The sequence below is a fragment of the Phyllostomus discolor genome, chromosome 2 (assembly GCF_004126475.2).
Source record: "Phyllostomus discolor isolate MPI-MPIP mPhyDis1 chromosome 2, mPhyDis1.pri.v3, whole genome shotgun sequence".
NCBI classification, from domain to species: Eukaryota; Metazoa; Chordata; class Mammalia; order Chiroptera; family Phyllostomidae; genus Phyllostomus; species Phyllostomus discolor.
The window spans coordinates 198858228-198867194 of NC_040904.2; the positions used below are offsets into that span (position 1 = coordinate 198858228).

At 39.0% G+C, this 8967-nt stretch overlaps 1 pseudogene; it reads right to left on the reverse strand.

The window, feature by feature from the left end:
• Positions 1-2064: 2064 nt before the first annotated feature.
• Positions 2065-2238, reverse strand: LOC114514324 (annotated as a pseudogene).
• Between the last annotated feature and the right edge of the window lie 6729 nt (positions 2239-8967).

Sequence of the window (8967 nt, forward strand, 5' to 3'; positions counted from 1 at the left end):
GCACAGCAAAGGAAACCATAAACAAAACAAAAAGATAACCTACTAAATGGAAGAAGATATTTCCCAATGATTCATCCAGTAAGGGGTTAATATTCAAAATTTAAAAAGAATTTTTACAATTCAACAACAAAAAAAATCCAGTTAAAAAAATGGGCCAAGGGCCTGAATAGATACTTCTTTAAAGAGGACATACAGGTGGCCCATAGACATATGAAAAGATGTTCAATGTCACTAATCGTCAGAGAAAAGCAAATTAAAACCACAATGACATAGTATGTCATACATGTCAGAATGATTATCACCAATAAATCAACAAGCAACAAGTGCTGGTGAGGCTGTAGAGAAGAGGAAACCCTTTTGCACTGTTGGTGAGATTGCAAACTGGTACAGCCACTATGGAAAACATTATGCAGTCTCCTCAAAAAATTAAAAATAGAAGTACCTATGACCCAGCTATTCCACTTCTGGGTATATATCCAAAGAAATTCAAAACACTAACTTGAAAAGATACACAATGGTGGGCAAAAGTAGGTATATAGTTGTTTATATGTATGGAAAATAATACAACAATTAATAAATAATAATACAAAAATTAACTTTGTGTTTCATGTACTCACTACTTTAAGCCTACTTTTGCCCACCCCTGCAGGCAGCCTATGCTCACTGCAATATTATTTATAACAGCCAACAAACAAAAGCAATCCAAATGACTATCAACAGACAAGTGGATAAAAAAGAGGTAGTATACATATACAATAGAATATTACTTGTCCATAAAAAATGAAATATTACCATTTGCAACAGCATGGACTACAGGGTATTATACTAAGTGAAGTAAGTCAGAGAAGGACAAATACCATATGATTTCACTTATATGTGAAAGAATATAAGCTTTCTTACATTCAAGGTCCTTTACTATGCCAACTCTGACCTCTGATTTCTGCTTCATGTACATCTCATTCCAGTCAGGTTCAACCATGCCCTATTCCCTGTTCATGCTCTAGATTGCCAGGCCTTTTATGGCTTTGCAGAAAATGATCCTACTGCTTAAAATGCTCTCCCCCTCTAGCTTCTCAGGTAGTCTCCATCAAGATGCAATTTAAGGCCCTCTTTGCAATTTAAGGCACTCAGTGTTCCTACACTTTGGGCATGTCTTTTGTCTCTAAATCCTCAGAACTGGTAATCCATAACCCTAACTCTTGCCTACTTAACTCTCTCTGTCCAAGTTACCTTTATACAGAATGTTTACTCTCCGTCTGCCCTTCTGCCTTTATTTCTAACCCACCGCCCACGCTGAGCACCTTAGCTTCTTTCCTCTCAGCAGTCGCTTGCTCCTGTCTCAGGGCCTGGGCACAGGTGTTCTTTCTTCCCAGGACTCTCTCCCTCCAGGTCTTTACTTGACTGCTTCCTTTACATCATTCAGATTCGCTGTTCAGAGAGGCATCTATCTCAGAACTTGCCCCTGGTCCCTGCCACTCTCTGTCACATTACCTCTGTATTTATTCTTTATAGGACTTAACGGCACCTATTTTATAAATTTGTTCACTTGAATGTAAGCTCAATGACAGCAGGGTCCTTGTCAGTTCACTGCTGACTCAATAAATATGCATGGAGTGAATGGAAACCTCATGCCCTCTATTAAATTACAAGCTATATGAGAACACAGAAATTCTTTTATATGTCTTTGAATCCCTATGGTGCATAGTCTTTTTCCTAACAGTTAGTAATCACTCCAATATTTATTGAATGAGTGAAAAGAGTTCCTTGAATATATTTTGATCATTAAAAAAACTATTAGAATCATCTGGAGAGCTTTTTAGAAATGTCAGTGCCCTAATCCCTCCCTCCAGGATTCTGATTTAATTGGTCTGAGAAGAAACTTGGACAGCATTTTTTTAAAGCTCTTGGCTAATGGACAGCCAAGGTTTCTCGAAACCCTGCAAAACAGTGCCAAGACCAAATAAAATTTTGAATACTGAACAAACTTTAGGATAAGATAATTGATTTAATTCTTGAATTGCTCTTCCTGCAGAATTGGGACCAAGTGCCCTCTTTTTTTTATTTTTATTTTTTTAATGTTCTGGAGGTACTGCAATACCAGGTTGATATGCTCCCACTCCTTCTCCCTGCTCCAAAAACCTGTCCTATATGCCGTCCTCAGACAGAGGGTGTATCTGATGCTAAAATGGTAAGAACTGATACCTACAGCTGGTCTTGGCCAAAAGGCCAAGGAGCAATCTCAAGCACCCTCTTTTGCAAAGGCCTTGGAGAAAACACTTAAAAAATAAATCCTACTTTGGTGCTATACTCTGAAGGAGGTAGCCTTTCAAAGTGAACACTACTTAGATACATCTCCTGTTCACAAATTCTTTGGAAAAAGCATTTGCTATAGCTAGCACCTGTAGGTCCCCACAGGTCACTACAGGAAAATGCTACTGTGCCATAAAGACATTTAGAATCACTCTTGAAATGATTGGGGTCCTATATGCAAAAGGGTGAATTATACCTCCCTATCATGGTGTTAATATGAATGCGTAAGCCTATTGTGTTCAGGATTCAATAGACCTGCAATGATTTAGGCAGAGAAGGTGTTTGCAAAGCAGAAGAAAGCCTGCCTAATTAGAAAACAAGGAACAGGAAAATAAATAAAGGGGTTGCACAAAGTCAGCTCCTGCTCTAATTTGCCTGGAGACATCCTAACACTTGCTGCACAATAAATCGAATTTTTGCTGTATACATTCAATATTTGTTAATAAGCTGCCAGCTAGCATTTTTTCTTTATTTCTTGCACAATCAGGGAAGAGTGTGCTTATTGTCAGGTTGGCACATGAAATGAACCACAGAGAGGCAACTACCAGTCTGTAGAGGAACACCCTATCTCAGAAAAAGTCTGTCCCCAACTTGCAAAGGAGGGAGGGTAGTGGGGGAGCACAGGTGAGATTCATGAACTTCACATATTATCTCGAGGAGGAAAATAATGATTTTTAGAGGCAATTTGACGAGGAATTTTTACCCTGCTAGTCTGGGTTAGCGTTTCTGAATGTGATAAATAACAGGGCTCTTGGACAGCCCATTTTTTCTTTGTTTTGATACCCTTACAGCAGTAATCATGCCTCTTGTCAAGTGTTATAAAGACAAATGTTTCCTATTGCTATTCTGTCAATGCAGCTCAACTCCAGCCAAAGGCAGGCACCCCTGCCGAATGTGGGGAATGTACCATTTGTCTTGTGTCCATCACAGATGGAGGCACATCCTGTTCCAACAGGATCCTCAGGTCACAGAAACAGAAATCCGCCTCTGCTAGTGCTGAGCTTTCTTTGCTTGCTCCAGAAACTAGCGCCCCTTAAACGTTTCCTTCACATCGACTCTGGGATTTATCTTCCTTTTCTGGGACTATAGATTAGACCGTGCAACATATCCATAAGGTTAAATAGCGAAACTATCCCTTAGTCAAATAATATGGGCTGTGGCATCAGACGGTTTGTTTTCAATCAGAAAGATTTCACACAATCGTTATTTAGTGATGGTAGCAATATTTGAAAAACATAAAATGATTTCCAAAGATGTGGTTCAGGAACCCACCTGAAAAAAAACTTGTTTAAGCCAAAAACAGATGGAGTTTGGCTTAATTGCTGTACTAAATTGCCATATGGAACAAAACACAGCTGATTATTGCATTAACACTAATGTTAATACGCTTCATCATTCTGTTGTCATTGTAGCTACAGTTGTCACCAGACTTTAATCAATATGTTTTCAAGGGAATTCAAATTTTGGAACTTGGGACCAAAAGAGATGTCAGAGATTGTCTAATCATTCACGAATGAGGAAACTGAGGCCTATGAGGGGTAAATAATCTGTACAAAGGCATATGCCCCACAGTGTGGAAATGAAAGATTCTCTGAAAATATAGGGCACATACAGGCCAGGCATTCATAAGAGAAAGATAATTATAACACAAGTTTAAAAAAATGCCACTACTGCAATGGCAAATGACAGGAGGTTTGGTGCAATTAGATAAAATAAATGGGACGACCTAATTTGTTAAGATTCTTTTTCATTCTTAGCACCTCTTAGTTAAAACCCAGGATTCGTATGTTCTCTTCCTGGATTTTGGCAATGATTTCTTACTTAGTATCCTCTTCTCAGGATATTTTCAATACCAAATGAAACCTGGTGAATGATAGAAGAGAAGCACCAACAAGTCACAGAGGGTGGTGGGGGAAAGAAAATGGAATGCAGAAGCAAAGCGACATCATGCATTTCCAGGTGTAGTGAGTGGAGATTTTTTCTCTTAGTTTTTCTCATAACAGTTGATCCTTCCCTGGTCTTCTTTTTTCTGTAAAGCGAAAAATGAATGGGAATTGATCTGAAAAGCTATTTCAAAAGTTATTACAGGATTGTCAGTAATCCTCTAAACCTAACTTCCATCCCCACTGCCACCCTCATATCCAACACACAAAACCCTTTGAAAAGCTAGTATTGGAAGTCTAAAGTGAGAAAACAGTAAGCCGGTAGTCATTGCCTACCCGCACCCAAGCTCAAGGTCAGTGACCCAGAAACAAGTAACAGGGGGCCTCCAAATTCTGTGAAAGTAATTGTGCTGGTATATTGAATGGATGCTTCATTTCATGATTTGTGTTTCATCCCACTGTAGCAAACTTTTAAAAGATGTCTAAACCTTTTCATTTTCTTAGATACCCCCCTGACAGAATCCTCTGTTACAGTATTCTTCACCTGTAATTTCCCCTTTTGCTACTCTTTTCTATCTTTCCCTGCTCATTTGACAGCTCCTGTTCCACTCCAAAGTGTAATTATCTTTGCACCTATTTGCTTAATACATAATCGGAGCTCAGTAACTCTTATGAATATGTGCATGAATCTCTCTAGCATTTATTGAGCTGTTGAGTTCTAAGTGCTGTGTTAGCCAGTGTGTATTTATGTGCTTGTGTCCGTTGTGTATGTGTTACCTAAGAGTTAGGGTTAAAAAATCAAGCCACTGTAACAGAGAGACCTGAGAATATAGTAGCATAGTTAAGACAGAAGTTTCTTTTTCTCTTCCAAAAGAGACCAGCAATAGTTGAGTGGACGAAGTAGGTAAGTAGGTCTGGTCTGCAAAGTCATCCTGGGACCAGGCTCATGGATTAACTCTACCATCTACCCATATATGTCTTCCTTCTCTGGGTTTAAGGTGACTCCATGTCCCAGCCTGAGGAAATGGGCAGGGAAGAATGAGAGGGGCAGAGAGAGAGTAGAGAGCAAGCAGCTTTCTTAGCACACATTTTTTTCCCATTCACAGCCATAACTTTGTCACAGGACCAAACCTTAGCTGCAAGCAAAGCTGTGAAATTTAGTCTCAAGCTGGGTAGCCATGTACCCAGATAAAATGCAAGTGTGAGGAGGTTGGGGAAGGAGGGGCATCTATTAATAAAATAAAAAGGGGTTGTTGGGGGACTAGTTGTCTACCACAGTGTATATTTTGGAGGAAGGAGAAGCAAAAAGAAAATATCATTTAGACTTCATAAAATATAAACAACTAATAGAAATATATGTTATATCTAAGATTTTTCTGTCCCAAACTTAGAACTTCAAACATTTATTTGATCCACAACTCTGTGGAGCAGCAATCAGCTGGGATGGTTCATCTCTGGTCTACATGTCAGGCACAAGCACGTGTCAACTGGCTGACATGCCTCATTGGCATGTCTTGTGGTTGGCTGGCTGTTGGCAGTGGCAAGGAGGTAACTGGCCATATGATGCTCACCATCCTGTAGGTCAGCCTGAGCTTGTTCATATGGTAGGGGTTGCAGGGTTACCAACAGCAGAAAGAGAGGGTCCTGCACATGGTACTTTTCAAGGCTCCACTTGTACCACATGTGCTCATGTCCCATTGGCAAAAGCAGATCACATGGTCAAGGCCAGACTCAAGGAGTAGAGAAATAGATACCACCTCTTGATGGGGGTTACTGCAAAGTCACATGGCAAAGGAGCATACACAAAGGAAGAGGAAGAACTTCTGACCATTTTTGCAAAAAATCTACCACAAAAACTAGACTCAAAGTACAAAAAAATGTATCACAGAATATTCTACAAAGCTTTATAAGAGAAGGCATGTTCTAAAATTGTTGGCAACATTCTGTGAAAGAAATAATGAAATATCTATTACTTTTAGCATGATCAAAGCATAAATCTAAGAAGAATAAACCATTTCACTAATTTAAGAAATAAACTACTTTTTAAAAAAATATCACAGTCCTGACCAGTGTGGCTCAGTTGATGGGGTGCCAACCCGCTGGGTGAAGAGTTGCCTGTTCTTCTCCTGGTTGGAGCACATGCCTGGGTCACAGGTTCAGTCCCCGCTCGGAGTGTGTGAGAAAAGCAAATGATCTACATATCCCTTATAGGGCTTTTACTATATGCTGGGCATGAGTTCAAATGCTGCAGGTGTGTTAGTAGTTCTTTTCAATCCTCATAACAATCTTACAAAGTGTATACTTTAATGCTTATCTTATAAATAAGCAGACCAAAGTACAGGGAAGTTAGGTAATTTGTCTACCCTCACAAGAGCTAGTGAACGTTGCAGCTGATCAAACTGACCCCAGTAAATACTACACTGCGCAAACATTTACATGTATCCAAAGCAAGTATGTAAGTAGTTCCAAAGGCTGAGAGGAAAATGCTATAAAAGCAAGTAGTAGAAATATTAGGGAGTAACTCAAACTGAAAAAGCCTGGGGAAGAGAAGCCGCTTCCTCAAATTCACACAGTGAGGTACTGGCAGAGACAAAGTAAAACCTGGGTCTCCAGAGGGTGGCCCAGAGCTCCTTAAACTAGATCATGGCTGCCACGTGGCTTCTACGGAGTGACTGGGTGAGAAAAAAAAAGATGAAAAATGTAACTGAGTCTCATGTAATTGTAAGAACTAATGAGGAATTTCAGCAAGAATGGATCTCAAGATACTGCCAGCAAACTCCCCAATAAACACATCTCTGAAGATTAATTTTCTTAAACTCTACAATGCAAAAACTTAAGTTTACGGATATAAGTAACACATAGGCAAAATACAAATGGCCAGCACCTAAAAAACAATAGCAGACTCATTTTGGGGGGGGGGGGTATTTAACGTATGGTGGCAGCTGTGGCAGCACTTGATCTTGATCTAATTTAATCAACCCATCAGTATTATTATTAGTTTCACACTGCAGAGAAGGGAACAGTCTCAAGGAAATCAAGTGATATTCCTAAAGTCACATAGGAGGCAGATTCCAAATAAGTAAATTTTTCAGATAATAGAAGCTTATTCTTTGAAGCCCTAAAACCACTTTAGATTTCCACATTCTCTCAGGTAGTGTACACAGTCTCCTGCCTTCCAAGAGAGAAGTGAAATATATTTGAATCTTTAACTCAGTTCCCAAAGTCATCATTATGTTTGTCCTTATGCACCAGCTCCCTTCAGAATGGTTGTAAAGAGGCAATTATACAACAATGCCTTATTGAGACAGGTATGTCTAGTGTCTGACAATACACAGTCTTTTAAATACTGTTTCTTAGTACCTATGTCTGCTTTTACGGGTTTCCCATCCTTTCTCTCATCAAAACACAGAAGCTACTATTTCCTGCAGTTACATGTCTTCATCATCCCCACCTCTTTCTGCCACAGACAGGAAAACCACATAAGGGGCAATTGTTAGAATTTGGTAGAAATTCAGAGCTATTAAAATTTGAGCATGGGGCTGAGATACTACACCACAAGTTCACAGGCAGAGGTGAAGCCATGCATTTTCTTTTTACTGGTTAGAATTTTGCCTTAAGCTGTATCTCCGACTTTTAAAATATTAAGCAAATCCTGAGAGTGTGCTGAAATGGAGGTGACCACTTTCCCTTGTAATGACAGATTTATCAGGATGCATAAAATAACAAAAAATTTAAAGGCAAAATAATAGAATATTCTAATAAAATTTGATTGTAAAAAATTCACATGTTGCTTTTAAGCTTTATTAATATTAGAGAGGTGATGTGGAGAGATGTAAGAACCTGGACTTTAAACCTAGAAATACCTAAATTATAATCTCTCTCTACTGCTTTCTGACAATTGACTTTGGACAAGCTACTTAATTTTCTCTGAGCCTCCAGTTTTTACTTCTATATCTTAAATTGGGGATAATGATAAATCATCTCATAAAGTATGTAAAGTGCCTGACACATAATAGTTAGCTTTAAAATCTCATATAATAATATGAGTTGAGATCATATTTTTATTACTTGAACTTAAAATATGCTTAGTCTCAAAGTTACATTCATGGTCTAGAATTTATAACTCATAATTATAGAGCACAAAAGTTAAAAAAATTCATGTTGTCATCTTCAAAACCTTGAAGCTCGCAAAGTTTTGTCTGTAGAGCATTTGTATGGCTTGAATTCACCAATTATCATTGGAGCCAGATGTCTGAACTTCAGTAGTTTCTTGCTAAAAATCTGCTGGCTGGCTGGCTGGCTGACTGGCTAGCTGGCTGGCTAGCTGGATGGATGAAAAGAAATACCAACAGACACAAAAGTAATACCTAAAGATAATGGATAATGGATGAATGGAGATACATATATATCCATAACCGCTAAGAAAATTAATCTAACTAGATTAAAAACATCATTTAATATAGGAATATCAATTTGGCAATTCCCACCTGGAGTTGAGCTTGAAGTATGACAGAACCTCAGAAACATGGAGCTGGAAGAAAGAGGAGAGAAACCAGGCAGGGTAAGAATGGAGACGGGAGTAGCACAGAATCTGGTCCAGCCACAGAGAGTGTCCAGGGACAGGTAGCTGGATAGTCAAAGGCAGAGGTGTCAAACTCATTTTCACCAGGGGCCACATTGGCCTTGAGGTTGCCTTCAAAGGGCTGAATGTAATTTTAGGACTTTATAAATGTAACTACTCCTTAACTAGGGGAAGGAGCTTGGCACTGCCACC